The 20,114-nt window shown below is 38.0% G+C and overlaps 1 long non-coding RNA gene across 1 annotated transcript; it reads right to left on the bottom strand.

Annotated features, from left to right (window-relative positions):
• Positions 1-671: 671 nt before the first annotated feature.
• Positions 672-15,787, bottom strand: LOC136692616 (uncharacterized). The gene is made up of 4 exons (XR_010801960.1): positions 15,656-15,787; positions 6,852-6,942; positions 1,743-1,869; positions 672-1,647 (listed from the first exon to the last, which is right to left on the bottom strand). It is a non-coding gene; the product is annotated as an uncharacterized lncRNA (long non-coding RNA).
• Between the last annotated feature and the right edge of the window lie 4,327 nt (positions 15,788-20,114).

Here is a 20,114-nt window from a genome sequence, read left to right as displayed (position 1 = left end):
TGCGCCAGAACAGTCCTCTTCAAAGAAGATTATACTGACTGCAGCAATGCTGTCAGAGATGCCAGTGCTTTAACTTAGCAGGGTTCCTTCATCTCTGTGCACTGAATAGAGATTAATTCCCTATTGAAAATAGTTATATTACACTTCCTCAAAGTTTTCACCTGTATCAGGGTTCCAGAGTTTGCACTGGATGGATAGAATATACCTCTGGCCATCCCACACCACCCCATCCATAGACATGCCCCAGTTCATATAAGTTTTATATCTAGAATTCAGTTTAAGCCAAAAATGTCAAAAACCAAAGTAAATATACATTTATAATGAAACTAATGTTCAGTTGTACATGTTTGCCCACTTTGGAACAGACATTCAATTATTCATTCCTTCATTTTCCGCAACTGTTTACTTCTGTTCAGGGTCGTGGTGGATCAGGACCCTAACTGGAATTACTGTTTGCATAGGAACACATCCTAGACAGAACTCACTCTCATACGGCCACTTTTGCATAGCCATTCCAGCTATGAACATGTGATTTTGGATTGTGGGAGAAATCCCACATAGACATAAATAAAACACATCAAACTCCTGACAGACAGTGAGACAGAGGGTGTAGAACCCACAGCACCAGGACTCTTTGTAATAGACTTATTAATATTTATTTTGTAGCAGTTTTGCAGTGACTCCTTCAGTAAATTTCAGACACACTTATTTCCATTTCTGATAGAAGACTGAATTGCACTGGTATTTTTTCCTAAGAAAATTGGTCCCACCCACTGTAAATCAAAATATGTTTGGTTGGCTCCACTCTTATTAAAACACCTATGATTTAATGATTACGCAAATTAAACCTAACAGCTACATGTGTTTTTTGTTTTAAATCACAGAAATAATCACACCTTTTTTGAATACCACAGAGGTTCCTTACAGCAGACGTTGTATGCTGAGTTAATCTTGTAAGATCAAAACCAAGAGCTGTATTATTTACACATTGTGGGCCTGTGGTTACTTTCTGAGACTGAATTAAATTATTTCAGAGTATAACCAAGTACTTTTTCAGTGGGACCAGCATTTGTTCCATTAAACACTAAGCACTAGATTAAGTGACCACAAAAAACTGGTGAAGGTACGAAAATAGGTGGTAAGGCCTTTCATCCGGCCGGAAGAACACTCGTCCAATCATTAGAGACTGTATCTATGATTTTCTCCTGCCCTCTCCAGAACAGGCCTTGAATAAATATTGGTGCCAAGCATCAGCGGCTACGCAAAAGGAAACATTTTCCCCCGCCACAGTCACTAGGCAACCCTGAAATGGATGACTCAGAGGGATGAACAGAAAGCTGACTCAATTGGTGTTGTGACGAAGTCAGGAAGGTGACACACACACACAAGCCTAAAATCCTCCTAACTGCATTGAGTATTTAGTCCATCTCAGCAAATCATGATCCTCCGAGGCATGTTTAGAAAGGAGCAAGTACTTGTGATTTGGGACACACTCATCATCAGTGTGTGTTTGTGTGCGTGTGATTGTGTTTGTGTGTGATGTGGTGTGTATGGTGGCTCTCTCAGTTTTTATCCTGTGGATTAACATCTCTTTGTCTAACAGGTCTCTGTACACAGCCCCTAAAAGCTTCTGCCCACTCCGACACCCTGTAAACACACACAAAAACACACTTCTTAACTGTAAGTATTTGACCAAATAAACTATCTTAATACAACGCTAATCCCATGGTGCAAAAACACACATTGGTAGGTAGACTGGCTATTCAAACGTGTCCATAGGTTTGAGGGTGAGGGGCATCTCTTCCAAGGTGTGTTCTTGTCTTGCGCCCAGTGATTCTGGGTAGGCTCCAGACCAACTGCAACCCTGAACTGAATAATAAGTTACAGGTCATGAATGAATGAATGAATAATAATAAATGTCACATATAAAATGCTTTTAAATGAACAAAATTGCTGGTTCAAAGATGCAATTGTCTTCTCTTTTTTTAAAAACAGAAATACATTAATGAAATGTGCCAAGCACATTAGAATGTTCTTTACAGCCCCCAAATTTTCGGAAACAGCCCTACAGATATTACTAGAATGATTAAACAGTGTTGCACAGATAAACTTTTTTTTTCTTTTTATCACTATTACTAAGATAATTCCGGGTAGGCTCCGGACCCACTGCGACCCTGAACCGGATAAGCAGTTATATTGAATGAATGAATGGTTAAGATACCAGCAGTATTGTGGTCTTAGATAGTGCCAACATTTAGGCTCTTTCGATTTTTTAGCCAAGATGCTAATTCCATACCTAACTCGACTGGCAATAGCTTGGAACAACTACTCATCCCCTATTAAACAAAATGCGTGCAAGGCGTATAAACGTCAGATAAAGAGTTTTAATGTAGAATATAAAGATAACTATGACTGTATAAAAAGTTTCAAGAGAATTTAACTGACCTCTTGAGGTAATTTTTGAGAATGCAGTTTCAGCCATAGATTTCTAGCGCCCACAAGTCGCCGTTCAATAGAATGACACTTTACTTCAAAAGTCCAACACATGTCCATGGTCCTGTGTTTTATAACAGCATGGGCAATGTAAACCTAAAAAGTAATGCTCTGCTGTGAAGCAGGAGTTTACTAGGGGAAAAAAACTGTGCCAGAAGTGCTGGTGTTTTCAGGAAAATTATGATTTATTTTAAGTTACATGATAGCAATATTATGCTGCAAGTAGTTTTACTGCCATTTACAGTGAATAAAATAACTTATTTATTAAAAAATTAAATATAAGACTTGACCTTTCTTAAAAGCTGTATATATAGCCACATTCATTTATATTCCTAATTTAATTTAATAGCACGGTTAGTGTTTTTTTTTTTTTTTTGCCCATGCCTAAATTCACCACTGGCCAAAGTTTCTGGGCTCAATCCTCACCTCGGGTTACTGTCTGGGAAATATTTGATGTGTTCTCCTCATTTATTCATGGGTTTACTCCAGGTTCCACAGTCCAAAAAGCAGTTGATATGTGGACTGGAGTGTGTGAAACCATGCAAAGAATGGGCACTCTGTCCACAGTAGGCTCCTTTATTCTAAAATTCGGAGGGTATTTCAGTCCAGTCTGTATGCGTGCTCAAAATTGATCTAATGTGTTCACAAAGCTCCAGTGTGTGTAAATGGTAAAAAAATTAAAGGCTCTGTATGCTAGGCTTCCTCTATATGCTCAAGGCAGAAAAGCAGCATTTTGGAGGATTTTAGACAAAGAAGACATGGCCAAATGTTGGAAAGCGTGAAGTAGGATGAGGATATTACTCTATTCCTGCTCAATAGGTGGGAAACTGACTTATTTTTGCTGTAGATAGAACTGACTCTAAATTCGGGAGAGCGCTAACTGCATGAAAGTTATCACAGATGTAAAGTGGTACAAAACTTTTTGTGTTAAACCTGTGGTAATTTAAATAGTGAATAAAAACATATAATTAAACTTCAGCCACATACAAACATTCATTCATTGTCTGTAACATTCATTGTCCATAGCCTACCCGGAATCACTGTGCGCAAGGCGGGAGCACACCATGGAGGGGGTGCCAGACCTTCAGAGTGTGACACACATTCAAACATTCACTCACACACCTATGGACACTTTGAGCAGCTAATCCATCTACCAACATGTGTCTGGACTATGGGAGGAAACCCATGCAGGCATATATATATATATATATATATATATATATATTAAAAATACATTATACATTAAATTAAAAAATGTATTCTTGTTAATCATGTTGTTCATTAAAGCGACACTAGGTGAGGCCTCCTAGTAGTGAAATTCATAAATTCATTTTTACAGGTAAAATATTATGTAGCTTTCCTTAAGAAATAAGACTGAAAGATTTTGGAATGGGAACTATAACTAAGTTCATAAATTTTATTCTCACAACAGCCTCTCTTTAAGCATTTCCAAAGTTTCTGAATGTAGTTTTCTTAATTACTCATGTTATTCAAGCATGCAAACACAATAAACTCTACAAACAAAAATAATCATTGCTTTATCAGCAGGTTTTAAAGCCAGAGTGATGTACCAGTCGAATATAGAGCTGGGCAGGGTGGTGTGTGGTTGCTTGTGGCACTTCGCTAGCAACAAAATCACTGATGCTGGAGTTTTTTTTCCCACCACACTCATTCAGCACCAGGATATTGTTCCCAGTGGACTGCACATGTTCCCTGAAACACACACACACACACACACACACACGCACATACATAGACACATTTGTCCACACATATAGAGTGAAATGGGCCACAGATGGTAGCTCATTCTGACATATGGTGAGAAGGAAGAGGCAGCTCGTATTTCCTGAGACTTTCTCCAGTCTGCTGTGACTGAGGCCTGCACAGAGGCTGATAGGAGCTACTGTCAAAACCATGATGAAAAATATGATGAATGGATGAACATCTGACACTTTTTCCACTGAACTTGGCAGAATCGAGTATACTGTATAGCTGGCAAAAAAGAGTTTGGCTAAACAGCCAGCCCTACAAAGTAGAGAGAGAGACATTACTGAACACATGTAGAACTACTGTTCCTAACAGCACATGCATTTAAATATTTAAACTGATTAACAAATAATAGTACTGAAAAAAAAGCTTTGTTTTCTTATATCATTATCCTTTCTCATTTAAATCTCGTGAGGTTTTTGTGAGAATATAGTCAGACTTTTTTTTTCCTGTCCTCTGCTCATGTTTCTGCTATGCTGCATTCCCCATTTACAGCTGTTTTACAAGTGTGTAACAAAATCATTCCATCTTCTCCACTACTCCGCACATGCCATTAGCCGCATGTCATCAAATTAACACAATAAAACAATTTACGAGTGAGTGAGTTACTGATCATGTGTATGTATGAGTGAGTGACAGACAATGTGTGAGGGTGAAAAAGGATGTTTGTTACACCCATGATCCAAGTAAAGCCAATCACAAAATAATGGTTGGTGGCAAAGCAGAGCTTGTTGTTTTCTTGTCTCATAAAGATAAAAAATTGTAATGACATTTCTGTGGTGTACCAGGTCTTAACTTTGAGGACTACCATTTTTTATAACTTATATTATTTGTTTATAACTTATTCCATTAATTTTCTCATACTTTATGCAAGTTTATCTTCCATTCTAATATTTCACAAATGTTTCCTGAAAATATATCGTGTACCCAATGACCAGTGTGCAGCGTTTATTACTGGTCAGCTAAGTCCAAGTTTACTTACTAGATTAATCATCACGGTCAGAGACAGGATGTTGAAATACTAATGCGTACATATATTCACAGATCCTTGGCTGAGGATAAAGCAAACCGTCCTGCTGAGGAGACTTTAATGCCTCTGTAATGCTTTAACTGAATCTTAGAAAGGACATATGTTCTTGGTTCCACTGTGAGCAACTGCCTCAATCCCAGAAGGCTTTGCAGAACCACTGGTACAAGAACATGTGAGGTGGCCAAGACTAAAAGCCATGATAAAAACACTTTCCACAGCAACCAAAACCACTTAAACTCACTGTTTTATTTTGTTTCATCTGATGTCACCAACTGAGCTGTAACATGCCAAAAAAAAATGTATGGTGAGAACCCTGTGGTATCCCTTTACATATGAAGAGCAGAATCATCATATCCCTCCAACAGATGACACCAAACAATCTGTGGGAGCTGTGTAATTGGATGCCATTAGGCTTATTCTGAGCATGCAAAATAGAGCCAGTGGTGCTGAGAGCTGTGTGCTATGCCACTACCTCAGCCGTTCTCGTCTGCTGGCCCACTGCATTCTGGGTAAGGGACAAAAACGAGACATCCGCCTTCAACCACTGACACCTTTTTTGGAAACGCAAAGAGGCTGTCCTATACCACAGCAGAACAGTATAGATGGTCTGAAGCACTTTGTAAACACAATCATATCTCCTTTATGTTTCCTATCTATAGTACATTTACTGCTAGGAGCAAACACTTTCAGTGCATATATTTATATGAGGGCGTATTTCGATTCACTGAAGGGTAAAAAAATTAAATAAAAGCCAATTCTACTAAGTACATACTAAAGCATTTCCAAAGAAAATCTTATTTAGGGCAATATATTTGGTGTGCGTCTTACTGTTTATCTACTTTAGCTGTTAGAAGTGAGAAATGAGGTCAGGCTGAAGCAGGAGTGGCTCTGCCAATGAGCTTCTGAACGGACTAAATAAGGGGGGAGGCTGAGCTGTCAGAGAAAACGCTACCAAGGCTGTGACCACTCTATACGTTCCTGCTTTTTCGGGTACTGTAGCTCAAGACCCACATGGCAAAGCATTTACGCTGATAGGACAGTATGGGATTTTGAAAATTCAGTGATGAAATGACCAATCCAATACAGGTTTATGGTTTCATTAATATGCAAATATGTCGTTAATGTACTAATCTTTATATCTGTTATTCTGTAAATTCTATAAATGATTTGGCAACTACTATAAAACTATAGAATATGCAAATAATACTAGCTCAATTTCCTTTAATATTTCTGTAACAAATAAATCACTGGTAATTAATCCATGTTATTATGTGACATTAGTGGCAGCAGCTGTATTGCATTGTGATTGGTCAGATTCTCTGACTCCTGAGACTCCTGATTCCTAAAAAGAAAAGGAAAATTCAATGATTTTAACACATATTCGGTTTGTTGTTGTTGTTCCTTTTCCTTCATGTCCACATGTTTATAGGTTTAGCCTAATCTCTACACCTCTATAATTATATATGTGTAAATAAGCAAATGCTTTACATAAGTACATGTATAGTTTTGTAAACTGAGAGAAAAAAAATAAAACTGAGGAAAAAAAGTTATTGTGTATTACCTCAGGGGCCCATTGTGTTGGAGAATAGCAGTGATGTCCGTCAAAAAGACCATGCATCCAAGCACTGCAAGGAAGCATTTCTTTGGTTGTTCTAATAAGAAAGATGAAAGACAACAAGAAAAGAAAATACATCATATTCAGTTTAGTAGCTCTGCTACTCACACAGATTTTCTCCTTAGTATTATTTGGAATTTTGCTAAAATATTACATGAATGAATCCATATTGCACATATTTTGTAGTAAAAAAAATCTTCAAATGGTTTATACTTTATAGGAGGAGCAAACAAAATTTTAAAACTAAAATGTAAGCTAACAGACAGCACAGGGGTGCAACAGGTAGTGTCACTATCACAGTTCAAGGGTCCAGGGGTTGTGGGTTTTAGACCAGTCTGTGAGGAGTTTGGTGTGTTCTCCCTGTATCTGCATAGGTTTCCTCCCATAGGTGTGAATGAATGTGTGACTGTGTGATGAACTGGGTGTGTTCCTGCCTTGTGCCTAATGACTCCAGGTAAGGTCTAGACTCATCGCAACCCTGACCAGGGAGAAGCGGTTACAGAAGATGAATTAATGTAAGTTAATAGTCATTTTGGGCTTGCTTTATTGGTCTATATATCATGAAATGTCTGGGTTATTACACCAGTTATGCCAATATATCATTTTCTTACTTCAAATTTTTCTATGAGGGTACCTCTGTATTTAATTCAATAGAGATTAAACTATGGCATTGGCAGCCTCGTTTTCTAAGTCTCCCATGTTTTTTTTTATCTATCTGTGCTGCCTTTAAGGGTAAGTGTAAGTGTCAGATTCCATGGATCATAGGGAAAATGGATACAAGCAGGCCAGTGCCTTATTTAAACACTGCCTAAGCTCTAGTGCAGCTTTCCCCAGGTGTTTCTATATTGGCAATGTACATTAATGGTGTTTAAGAACAACAAGATTGCATTTGTACAAAAAAAAGAACAAAGTATCATTATCACTACTTGAGAGGGTTAACTATGAAGACAAAAATTATTTATCAGTGCTTATATCATTTAGGAGGGTAAAACACTTCAGGCAGTCACTGGATGGCAGCACTTTCTATTCCATAGATCTTGATGTAACACTGCCACTAGCGGTAGGACTTAAATGGGCAAGTGCATTTGGTGGATTTTCCTAAATGCTGTGTCACTGTAATTTAAAAATAAAAAGCCTGTCCAGGGTGGGGGCCTGCCTTTGCACTGCTGTCATGGATAGATTTCTCGTAGGATTCAGTGAAGATGTTTCTGACTATGTCTCACATTCTAGATCCATACAGTCTACTACAGCAGGAATACTTTTAGATTTTGCACAAATAAATCTTCTTGTTTATACTGGGAAAAAATAGTGAATTACTATTTCATACTGCTTATGGGAGACTCTCTCAGTCGTGCATAAGACTAACATTAATTTATTCATTCATTTATTGTCTGTAACCGCTTATCCAGTTCAGGGTTGCAGTGGGTCCAGAGCCCACACGGAATCACTGGGCATAAGGCAGGAACACACCTTGGAGGGAGTCCTTCACAGGGCGACACACTCTCATACATAGATTCACTCACACCTAGGGACACTTTTTGAATCTAAGACTAACATCTGCAGGGCAAAAACATCAGCCATGTGCTTCTATCAGTTCTAAAGATCTGATACAGATCCAGTAATTCTGGATCATTTTGTGAAAATGCCTAAAACTACTCTCAGAGGGATTCTCATATAGAGAAATTCTAAATAAAAAGGCTTTGTGAAGGCCTGGCAATGAGGGTCAGTAATTGTCATGGGAGCTAAACAGCTGTGAGAACTCACATGCTTCCCTTCTCTGCAGTGTTTACGGAAGGGGAGAGTTCACACGGTCATTAAAATAAAAGGCCATTCGTTGCAAGCGTGGTCAATATCATCTACACAGAAACAGCTCTAGTACCCTCCCCAACACATGCATACATATACACAGTACATGGCTGTGGCATAGTTCATCAACAATAGATCAAACAATGATCATTAATAAGCTTAAATTTATAAGCAAGCCTCTTTGCTCTATGGGTCTACAAACAACCTTTTGTTTTTTCATCACCTTTAAATTTCGTGAACATTCCCTCAATTTTAAAAAGAATTCTTTCTGGCACCTTTACATTTAGCAGCGTGTGTCAGCAGCAAAGACAGACAGTGCCAATCAAGTCTCTGGCACTAAAGATGTAGTCCATCAAGCACTTGCTGCAAAATGACCATAGCCATAAAATCAGAGACTGGGAACCCCCAGTGAGAGAGAGAGAGAGAGAGAGAGAGAGAGAGAGAGAGGGAGAGATGGAGGGACATTCGGTCAGCCTCAGCCAACTGGCACGCTGGCCGGTACCCTGCTCCAGTTGCACACTCTATATTTTGGTCCAAAACACATTGAGGCAGTTGTAGTGTTACTACTGTTAACTACTTCCACATAGTCATTAGCATGGCTATTTAATATCTTACATGCCAGTCATGATCTGAAACCATCAGAGACCCAACTGAATTACAACATATTACTTCAAACAAAAGAAAAAAAGTCTAATTACTGATACTCATGTGAAGCTCATTAGTAAAGTCAGGGTAGTGAGTAAAACATTATAACAAGGTTTTGTGAAGCTGAAGCTTTCAAAGGCATTGTTATGGATTCTCTGAGGAGTCCCATAGATTCCTTGGAAAAAAACCCACATACTTAAATAAAATAATTTAGGGGAATTTGATATAAAATGCCCTAAGTAATTCTGCTGCATCAACTGGTGATAGGTAGTGGTGATAGGAGAGTGATAGTGTTCTAGGTAAATCTGCTGCATCAGCTGGTAATAGGAACCACCATAAATGCCTAGATGTAATGCATATATATATATATATATACAGTCATCCCTCGTCACTTCGCGCTTCACCTTTCGGGGCTTCAGTGCTTCGTGGGTTTTTATAAAATATTAATGGGAAAAATATATCACGGATTTTCGCTATTTCGTGGGTTTTCTTTGGAACTCGATCGGCGGAAAATATATATATTTGATGAATTTTTACATGAAAAAATCCCAAAATGTATAAAAATATATTAAACATATTAATTCTAAAAATAAAGCAATGTTGTAAATCATAAAATATTATGAATTACAGTAAATAGTGCATTAAATACTATTAAATACTTAATAGTGTATAAATACTTAAATAAATATAGCGTCCCTACTTAGCAGATTTTCGTTTATCGCGGCTGGTCCTGGAACGTAACACACGCAATAAACCAGGGAACACTGTATATGTATATATATTTTTGCGTTTGACAACTGGATAAAAGGTATCTAGAGATTTTTGCTGTCTCTATTTATGTCAATAATAATCAAAAATTTGTCCTTTAAAGATGATGTCTATGATTTTAATCCAATAAACTTTTTATAAAATTCAGAGAATGTTTCCTCACCTATTGCTCTCCAGGCTGTAGGCATACTGGAAAAAGGTCAAGTGTTTGTACGCAGCCCTGGCTCGGTAAATAAGAAACATAGTAAATGACTTAGTCAGAACTGACTCAGGAGCTTTCGCCCTGTGTTGCCTGCTCAGGCACAGCTGAAAAATAACATCTGGAAGCATTTGGACAGTGGAGAGACCTCAGAATGTTTAAAAGCATGAAAAGAGAAGAGGATGTTGCTCTATTTCTGCTCCACAGATTACAGTATTATTATAACATTGACTTATGTCTGCTGTTAAATTACTTAAGGAGGAACTGACTCCAAATTCAGTAAACTGCTAAATGCATTTAAGTAAACACATACAGACAGCTATAAAACAGGGAATAAAAACAGGCCTGTTAAACTTCAGTCACAAACTAGGTATAATCAGCTTCTTCTCAAACATGCCGTTCTCAAACATACCATTTCCCTTTAAAAGATACAGAGCTAATAAATGGATACAAATGGGTTGTTGAGCTTGTTTTGCTGTTTCAGTGGTTCCACAGAATTGTCTGCATTGCCTTTAAACTTTCCAAGTACAAAAGTATGCATTGGCTTTCAAAAGATCTCAAAATATAACATCTTTACAGCACAAGGGCTTCAAAAAAATTATAAAGTTAATTAGCAAGGCTATACTCTCCAAATCTCTTATTACAGCTTCAACAAACAACCTGCCAAATTTTCATGGTGGTGTGGTCAGCTGCCATGTTTGCCTAATGCCTAGTAACACTCACAGCCAGTGGGAAACACCTTTTTTTGGATGCCAGCACGAAGGAGGAAAGAAAACCCACCCACAAAGCTGGCTTCTAAATTTTGTGCCTGTGCGAAACTGCCAAAACACCTGCTGTTTGGCCATGTTGCAGAGAGTGGAGGATACTTGATCTGCAGCCTGAGATTGAGCTGACCATCTCTGGGCAGCCATGCCCTGGATAGTGCTTGAGGGACTGGACGACATTACGCAATGGTTTGTCCTTGTGTGAGATCATCGTGTGCAGGAGTGGCCCTCTCTGGACACCTGCCATTATTGCAGGGCACTGTGGACCGTGTCAAAGGCCAGCACTGGGCAAAGTCAAACACTGGTAAGACTCTAGACTCAACAGTTAATGTCTGGCCACTCTGCCAGTGGAGTAAATACTGACGGATATTTTAAATTTACTTAATATTGACAACAAATGTCAATTCCTGGGATCCAAGAATAATGTTGCCAGTATTCCCAGTCTTAAATTGTTTGCGCATATTTTAGCACACCTAAAGTTATTTTCAATTGAAGATTCTTTTCCAGTTTTCTGAAATGATTACAGCCATTTTTTGTACAAACTTATCATTCAAACAGAGTATTTTCAACTGTATCTTTGGAGCCAATTGGATTTGTCAATTTTAATAAATTCACATTTACACTTTTTCAAATCTACTTTAGAATTGAATGTCAACAACTAGGATGTTACAATAGGCCACTCAGTCTCACAGACACAGTACACACACAGCTCCTTCCCTCACCCTCTCACTCTTTTCTATCCCTTTAATCTTCCATCCCTCGCACTCCTCACCCTTCTCCCTCAGGAGTACCCAGAGGAAACCAATTCATTCACAGACAGTGACCCAAGACCGGCCTCAAACCCACTACCTCAGGACCAAGCAGCTGTGTGACAGCGACACTACCTGTAGTGCCACCATGCCACCCATCATACCAGAAAATACAAGCATAATATTTTGCTGTATATCTGTTGTATTAATTTTGTGTTATTTTACATCCCAAACTAGATGGAGAATGGAGTTTCACCAAAATGAAATCAGTACCTTCAACCCACACAGGGTATGAGTCTGTACAATGTCTGAGAGAAGAGTTTTCAGTTTTCCCTAAAAGCGATATAGTAAAGAAACTCCAAAAATTTGTAACAACTCTTAAAGTTTAGTGCCACATTTGGAACTAAATTTAGCTGAAAAATGTTTTTCTTTTTCATATTTTGTTATCTCAAAAAAGAAGTAAGTAAAAACTCTTCACTTTTTGTAGAGCCTGAGGAATTAGAGAAAAAATTGTCTGTAAGATGGTATTGGAGATATTGACCAATATACATTATGTAGGTATCCCAAGCTAAGATTAAATGCCTGAGTTGCAGAAGGGACTACTAACCTTTGCTCATGTTTCATGTCTTTACAAGTTACGATTTGGTCTGCAAAATTAATTTTAGCAGAATAAAATAAGAAATATAACAATCTTAACAATTACAAAAGAACTCCACCAAATTGTACAGCAGTTTTTGTGGCATCAATAACACATATATGCCACAATTTAAAAAAACATATAAACTCAATAAAACTTTTTTTTTTTTTTAAAATACTGATCTTTGTTTAGAAATAAAGAGCCGATTGAAAAGGGATATGCAGTGACTCTAAACAAAATCACTACACAGTCTCATTAGGTTGAATGGGAGTTATAATCTGAAACATTGTTTAAACTTGTAAAAGCTTTTCCAAATGAAAGCAATGTGGGCAGGGCATTAGACAATTAGCGGATTTCTGTGCTCCTCTTCCTGTGCAACCAGTGTCATATACAGAGGAGGAAAGAGTGGGAGGAAGAGCCATTCATCTCTATATAATAAATCAGCAGACTCAAAAAAATGTCTAAATTAACCCAAACCTACATATTTTCGGTGTTCATATAGATTTATAGCTAAGGGTCAGTCTAGGGCTCTCGTGCATACACACAAATGCACCAACATATGTACTGCACATACATACACACACTCAGCATTGAATGATGGATGTCAAAGGAGCAAATGAAGCTGAAGTTCCCGTCTTGGCTAAACCCGAGAGTCCTGCTGGCATGTCTCCATCACAGCTGGTCAGCTGGAAATAGCCGGAGGTGTAACTGAGCCCAGGGGACCTGGGACAGCGCAGTCTCTGGCCACAGCAGCAGAAAAAGGGCTCTGTCTAATGTGCTGAGATTTTTTTTTAAAGCACTCGTTCCTTAATTAAGAAAGATCTGGCTTAATGCCCTGATGACAATGTCCCTGATATGTTGAGCAAGTTAAAGTGCTATACAATGCACATGCTGTTGATCCATCAAGAGAAGCTTAGCAACTGGGCTCAGAGCGGTCGCTGCAGAACTGACTGAGAGCCATGGAACATTCACATTCCAAAACAGAACACAGAATGTTCCAGACATGTAATAAACACTTGTTGGGATTAGTGAACACAATACTGGTGGCACACTCCCTTCTGCTGCACTAATCTCTAACTGTTATTCCTAATATATGCAGCAGTTAAAGCAGGACAATGTGATTGGTTGAAGAGTGTCCTATTGCTGCTGTTACCTGTTATAAATTTAATATTGGATTCATATTTCTATAAAATAAATCAGCTTGATTAATCAAATTTCAATTTCAAGCCAGTATTAAAATATATTAAAAACAATGTTCATATTTTAATACCACTGAAAACAGTTGTTAGTTACAAGTAAACGTTTCTTAAAAAAAAAACACATACTCTACACATTTTCACTTTGTAATTATTTCCTTATTATTATTTTCTTCCTTTTTTATGTAGTATTTCCATTTTAAAAGAGAAGGTTCTTGATGGATCCAGATCCTGTGTTTATTTGATAGTGATACTGGCACTTTAAGGTCTCTTCAAATATTGTAATAATACTTTGAACCTACATTAAATTTTTTTACCTATTTTGTTTTATCTATCCCTTCATTGTGCAATCACCACAGAAATATCATTTTAAGAAGAACCATTTTTACTAAATGGCCATTCTGCTTAAAATTAAATTAATGAAATATGATCTATGATTTTGATTATTATGTGGTATGTTATACATACACTCACAGAAAAAAAGGTACGGTAGAGGTACATTATTGGTCACTAAAGGTACAAACAGTGTAAATGTACCTTTAAAGGTACAACAGTGCTATTAAAGTCCAGTTGTGTTCCTTAAAGGTACATTACATTCTCTTCTCCAAAATGAGAGGTGAATATTTGTAAGATTTTATTATAGAAAATGTGATATATAACAACATGAATAACTGAATATGAAATTGGGTGTATGACATCAACACAAATTTTAAATCTATATTAAATATTGAATAAGGTACAATTGTGTTCCCTAATTAAAGGTACTGAAATGTACTCAAATTTTCTAAAAGTCCCAGAGTTGTCCTAATGCTGAAGATTTATAGAAGTAAGCCTACACCATCTCCACATCATCACAGAGAGGTTTCCATCCAACTCCTGTATTCGATTTTAAGTTAAAGTCTATCAAATATTAGGGGAAAACATTGCTGGTCCAATTCTTCAACACTGTCAGAAAAAAGATACGGTACAGGTACATTAGTTTCATGAAAGGTACAAATTTGTTCCTTTAAAGATACAAGAGTGGTTTTAAAGTCCAGTTGTGTTACTTAAATGTATATTACATTCTCTTCTCCAGAAGGAGAGGTAAATATTTGTTTTCATTATAGTGGTGTGCAAAATAAAGTAATTAAAAAGTCCTGGAGCTTAAACAGGGCGTACTTAAATGTCTACAATTAATATAGAATAAGGTACAATTATGTTCCCTAACTAAAGGTACCACCTCAAAAACAGTTTTTCTGAGAGTGTAATGACATCAGTATCAGGATATTTCCACTTGACTTTAAATACAGGCATTGTAAGCTTCAGATGTTGGGAAGGATGTTGGGAACAGACAAGAAAACATCAACCAAATCAGTTGGAGGTGTAATGTTCTTAACCTGATCACGAGTTAATCAAAGCACTTTCATTCATTCATTGTCTGTAACCGCTTATCCAGTTCAGGGTCACGGTGGGTCTGGAGCACACCTGAAATCAGTTGTCAGGAACACACCCTGGAGGGTGCACCAATACCCCACAGGGCAACACACACACATTCACACCTACGGACACCTTTGAATCACCTATCCACCTACCAACGTGTGTTTTTGGGAGGTGGATAGGTGATTCCTGTAGGAGGAAACCAGAATAAACCCACATGGACACGGGGAGAACACCAAACACCTCACAGACAGTCACCTAGAGTGGGACTTGAACCCACAACCTCCAGGTTCCTGGAGCCACCATGCTGCCTAATCAAAGCACTTGCAAACTTTAAATGTTGTTGTGGATACAAGATAACATCTATTAAATGTCAGCATTGGTTAGAGTTCTAAATCTTCTTTTTTCTTTTCTTTTTATTACTTTTTGGATATACACACATACATACATGTCAGCTTGAATATTTAACATAGAGTTGTAAACCTTCTAAACTAAATTACACTGTGATTTATAATATTTTCCCATTTTATCACAAACATAAAAGCACTGATTATGAAATTGTTCACTCACCAGAGCACAGACACATGATGAAAACATTCAGTTTCTCTCTGATTCCTGAGCCTTTGAATATCAGAAAGCTTCGTTTCCATAAGAAACATCAGGATCCGAGTGTGGAGTGTGTGTGAGAGAGAATATGGCCTCCGGACCCAGCCAGTCACTGTTACACAGGAAAACTAGGTCTTCCTGCAAACAAGTGAATTCTTGTGTGCTAATCAAGGTCACAGGGGCAGGTAGCAGGCTGGGAGGATGTTTTTGTCATTTGTTCCTGCCCCTGGCTGGCAGTGCAGGCCAGCATGCACAGGTCCATCCTGAGGAAAAGAGCCTGTGTAGGAAACAGAACCCACGTCATGGTGACACATGGGAGAACCCCTCAACCTGCTGCACGTGCAAACACACACACACACATACACAAAGAGTTAAACAACAGAGCACAGTGACAAACTCAATCCCAGCTGTTTTTGAATCATGTCCCCATTTACCCTGTTCTAGAATGTTCTCCATATTCATCTTCTAAATTGTTTTCTTCTAGTCTCAGTTCTAGAATGTAGACTATTAAATATCAAGTTCAAGAGTTGCTATATTATATCTCGTTTTATATAATATTGATGAGTCCCACAGCTGCGAAATTTACAGTGCAGCAGCAGCAGATGTACAGCAAGGCACATAACATTAAAAAGAGGTAGCAGAAAAAAATAGAAACTAATGATATGAACATTATATTAATAGAAATCTATACAAAAATATTTAACTTTCAAAAACTGAACATAAATTTTGTATTGAATCTGATCTGCTATCTTAGATAACATCCTGCTTTCACCAACCACCCTAGGACAGAGCTGGCCTTCTTAATGTGTTTATCCAGTCTCTTCCTCTCTGCAGTAGAGATGCTGCCCCGCAGACCAGAAAATGGCTGATGCTACAACTGTGTTGAAAATGGTCTTCAGAAGTGCCCCCTGCACTCAAAATGACTCCTGTATCTCAGGTAAAGTCTGCTCTGTTCTTTCCTGAAAAGTGCACTAGTGTTGTCAAACTAATAAGAGTCTAATCTTTCAGTGTCTGTACCCCAGAGGTTCACAGATGGAACGTGGGGTATCTGCTAATATAGATAAATGTGCATCTCTGTAAATTAGAACATCATTAAAGTTAATTTATTTCAGTAATTATAAATAAATATAAAAATAAATAATTAAACATAAGCAATTAAAAATAAATAAATAATAAACAATTTTAAAAAGTGAAACTCATACAACCCCAATTCCAATGAAGTTCCAATGGATGATTTTACGACAAATATTCACTCATTTAGAATTTGAGGTTTGTAACACGTTCCAAAAAAGTAGGAACAAGGGCAACAAAAGACTGGGAAAGTTGAGGAATGCTCAAAAAACCTCTGTTTGGAACATTCCACAGGTGAACCGGTTAATTGGAAACAGGTCAGTGTCATGACTGGGTATAAAGGGAGCATCCTCGAAGGGCTCAGTCGTTCACAAGCAAGGATGGAGTGAGGTTCACCACTTTTTGAACAACTACGTGAGCAAATCGTCCAACAGTTTAAGAACAATGTTTCTCAACATTCAATTGCAAGGAATTTAGTGACTTCATGTACAGTCCATAATATCATCAAAAGATTCAGAGAATCTGGAGAAATCTCTGCAAGAAAGCTGCAAGGCTGAAAACCAACATTGAATGCCTATGACCTTCGATACCTCACTGCACTAAAAACCAACATCATTCTGTAACGGATATTAGCACATGGACTCAGGAACACTTCAGGAAACGACTGTCAGTGAACACAGTTCGTTGCTCCATCTATAATTGCAAGTTAAAACTCTTACCATGTAAAGTTAAATCTATATATCAATAACACCCAGAAACACAGCAGGCTTCTCTGGGCCCGAGCTCATCTGAGATGGGCTGATGCAAAGTGGAAAAGTGTCCTGTGGTCTGATGAATCCACATTTCAAATTGTTTTTGGAAGTCAGGGACATCATGTCCTCTGGGCCAAAGAGGAAATGGACTGTCTGGATTGTTATCAGCACAAATTTCAAAAGCCAGCATCTCTGATGGTATAGGGGTGTGTTAGTGCCCATGGCATGGGTAACTTGCACATCTGTGATGGCACCATTAATGCTGAAAGGTACATACAGGTTTTGGAGCAACATATGCTGCCATCCAAGCAACGTCTTTTTCAGGGACATCCCTGTTTATTTCAGCAAGACAATGCCAAGCCACATTCTGCACATGTTTCAACAGCATGGCTTTGTAGTAAAAGAGTGCGGGTACTAGCCTGCCTGGTCTCCCATTGAAAATGCGTGGTGCACTATGAAGCACGAAATACTACAACGGAGAACCTGGACTGTTGAACAACTGAAGTTTTACATCAAGCAAGAATGGGAAAAAATTCTACCAGTAAAGCTTCAACAATTAGTGTCCTCAGTTCCCAAATGCTTATTGAGTGTTGTTAATAGAAAAGGTGATGTAACACAGTCGTAAACATGCCCCTGTCCCAACTTTTTTGGAACATGTTGCAGGCCTCAAATTCAAAATGAGTGAATATTTACAAAAAAAGATTTTCAATAAAGTTTATTCAGTAAATATTATTTATATATTTATAAACATTAAATACCTTGTCTTTGTAGAGTATTCAACTGAATATTGGTTGAAAAGGATTTGCAAATCATCGTATTCTGTTTTTATTTATGTTTTACACAATGTCGCAAATTCATTGGAATTGGGGTTGTATATTATGTTGATTAATTACAAACAGACTAATCTATTTCAAGAGTAATTTTTTAAGTGTAACTTTTAATGTTATCCTAAGACGTTAAAATGGTCCCTTGGTCTGGTTCAGTAGACTGCACAATCATGGGGGAAGACTGCTCACTTGACAGATGTCCAGAAGGCAGTCACTGACAGCCTCCTGCTGTATCCAAGCATATTAATGGAAAGGTGAATGGAAAAATTGTGGTAGAAAAAGATGCACAAGCAACAGGGATAATTGAACCTTGAGAAGGTTGTTAAGAAAAGGCCATTCAAAAATTTGGGGGAGATTCACAAGGAGTAGAATGCTGCTGGAGTCAGTGCTTCAAGAGCCACCACACACAGACGTATCCAGGACATTGGCTACAACTGTCACATTCCTTGTGTGAAAGCCATTCATGACCCAGAGACAACTCCAGAAGCATCTTACCTGGGCCATGGAGAAAAAGCACTGGACTCAGTGGTCCAAAATCTTGTTTTCAGATGAAAGTAAATTTAGCATTTCATTTGTTAATCAAAATCCCAGAGTCTGGAGGAAGAGTGGAGAGGCACTCTTCAAGCCCAAAGTCAGCGCAGCGGTCTACCAGGCAATTTTAGAGCACTTCATGCTTCCCTCTGCTGACAAGATTTTTGAGGATGCGGATTTCATCTTCCAGCAGGACTTGGCACCTGTCCGCGCTGCCAAAAGTACCAATACCTGGTTTAATAACCACAGTATCACTGTGCTTGATTGGCCAGCAAACTCACCTGACCTAAACCCCATAGAGAATCTATAAGGTATTGTCAAGAGGAAGATGAGAGACACCAAACCCAACATTGCTGACGAGCTGAAGGCAACCTGGGCTTCTATAACACCTCAGCAGTGCCACAGGCTGATGACCTCCACGCCACGCCACATTGATGCAGTAATTGAGGCAAAAAGAGCCCCGACCAATTATTGAGTGCATATACTGTTCATACTTTTCAGTAGGCCAATATTTCTGTATTAAAAATGATATAAAAATCGGTGTTTTATAATATTCAAATTTTCTGAGATAATGACTTTTGGGTTTTCACTGACTGAAAGCCATAATCATCAACATTAAAAGAAATAAAGGCTTGAAATAAATGCTTGAACTATTTGTAATTAATCTATAAAATATCTGAGTTTCACTTTTTATGTTGATATTCTAATTTACTGAGATGCATCTGTACATTTAAATAAATGTCTCCAAGTGAAGAGGCACCAAATATTTCATAATTATTTGGAATCAAACATCAAATAAATTGTACATTTATGTAGTTACCCTGTATTGCAATGTTATAAAGTATATGTGTCCTACTCACACAACTCCAGGGTCCTGAGGTTGTGGGTTCAAACCCGTTCCAGGTGACTGTCTATGAAGAGTTTGGTGTGTTCTCTTCGTGCTCTCGAGGATTTCCTCCATCTGCTCCAGTTTCCTTCCACGATCTACAAACACACATTAGTAGGGGGACTGGCTACTTAAAGTGTCCATGTGAGTGTGTGAGTGTCACAGGTTGTCATTGAATTGAATTTTTGGAACAAAGAAGCTAACACCTTATTAAGCTTGAGCTTTGTCTACCCCTCCAATTCTTGTGTAACTGGCATGTTGAGCAGGCAAGAAGGCAGGATAATTGTGCAAAGTCAGACTTTAAAATGTAAACTTTTATGAAAACATTAGGAACCCACAAACTAACAAAAAGACAG

This window comes from Hoplias malabaricus, chromosome 3 (assembly GCF_029633855.1).
Source record: "Hoplias malabaricus isolate fHopMal1 chromosome 3, fHopMal1.hap1, whole genome shotgun sequence".
Lineage (NCBI taxonomy): Eukaryota > Metazoa > Chordata > Actinopteri > Characiformes > Erythrinidae > Hoplias > Hoplias malabaricus.
Note: the sequence above shows the minus strand (reverse complement) of the source record. Positions and strands in the feature narration are given on the sequence as shown.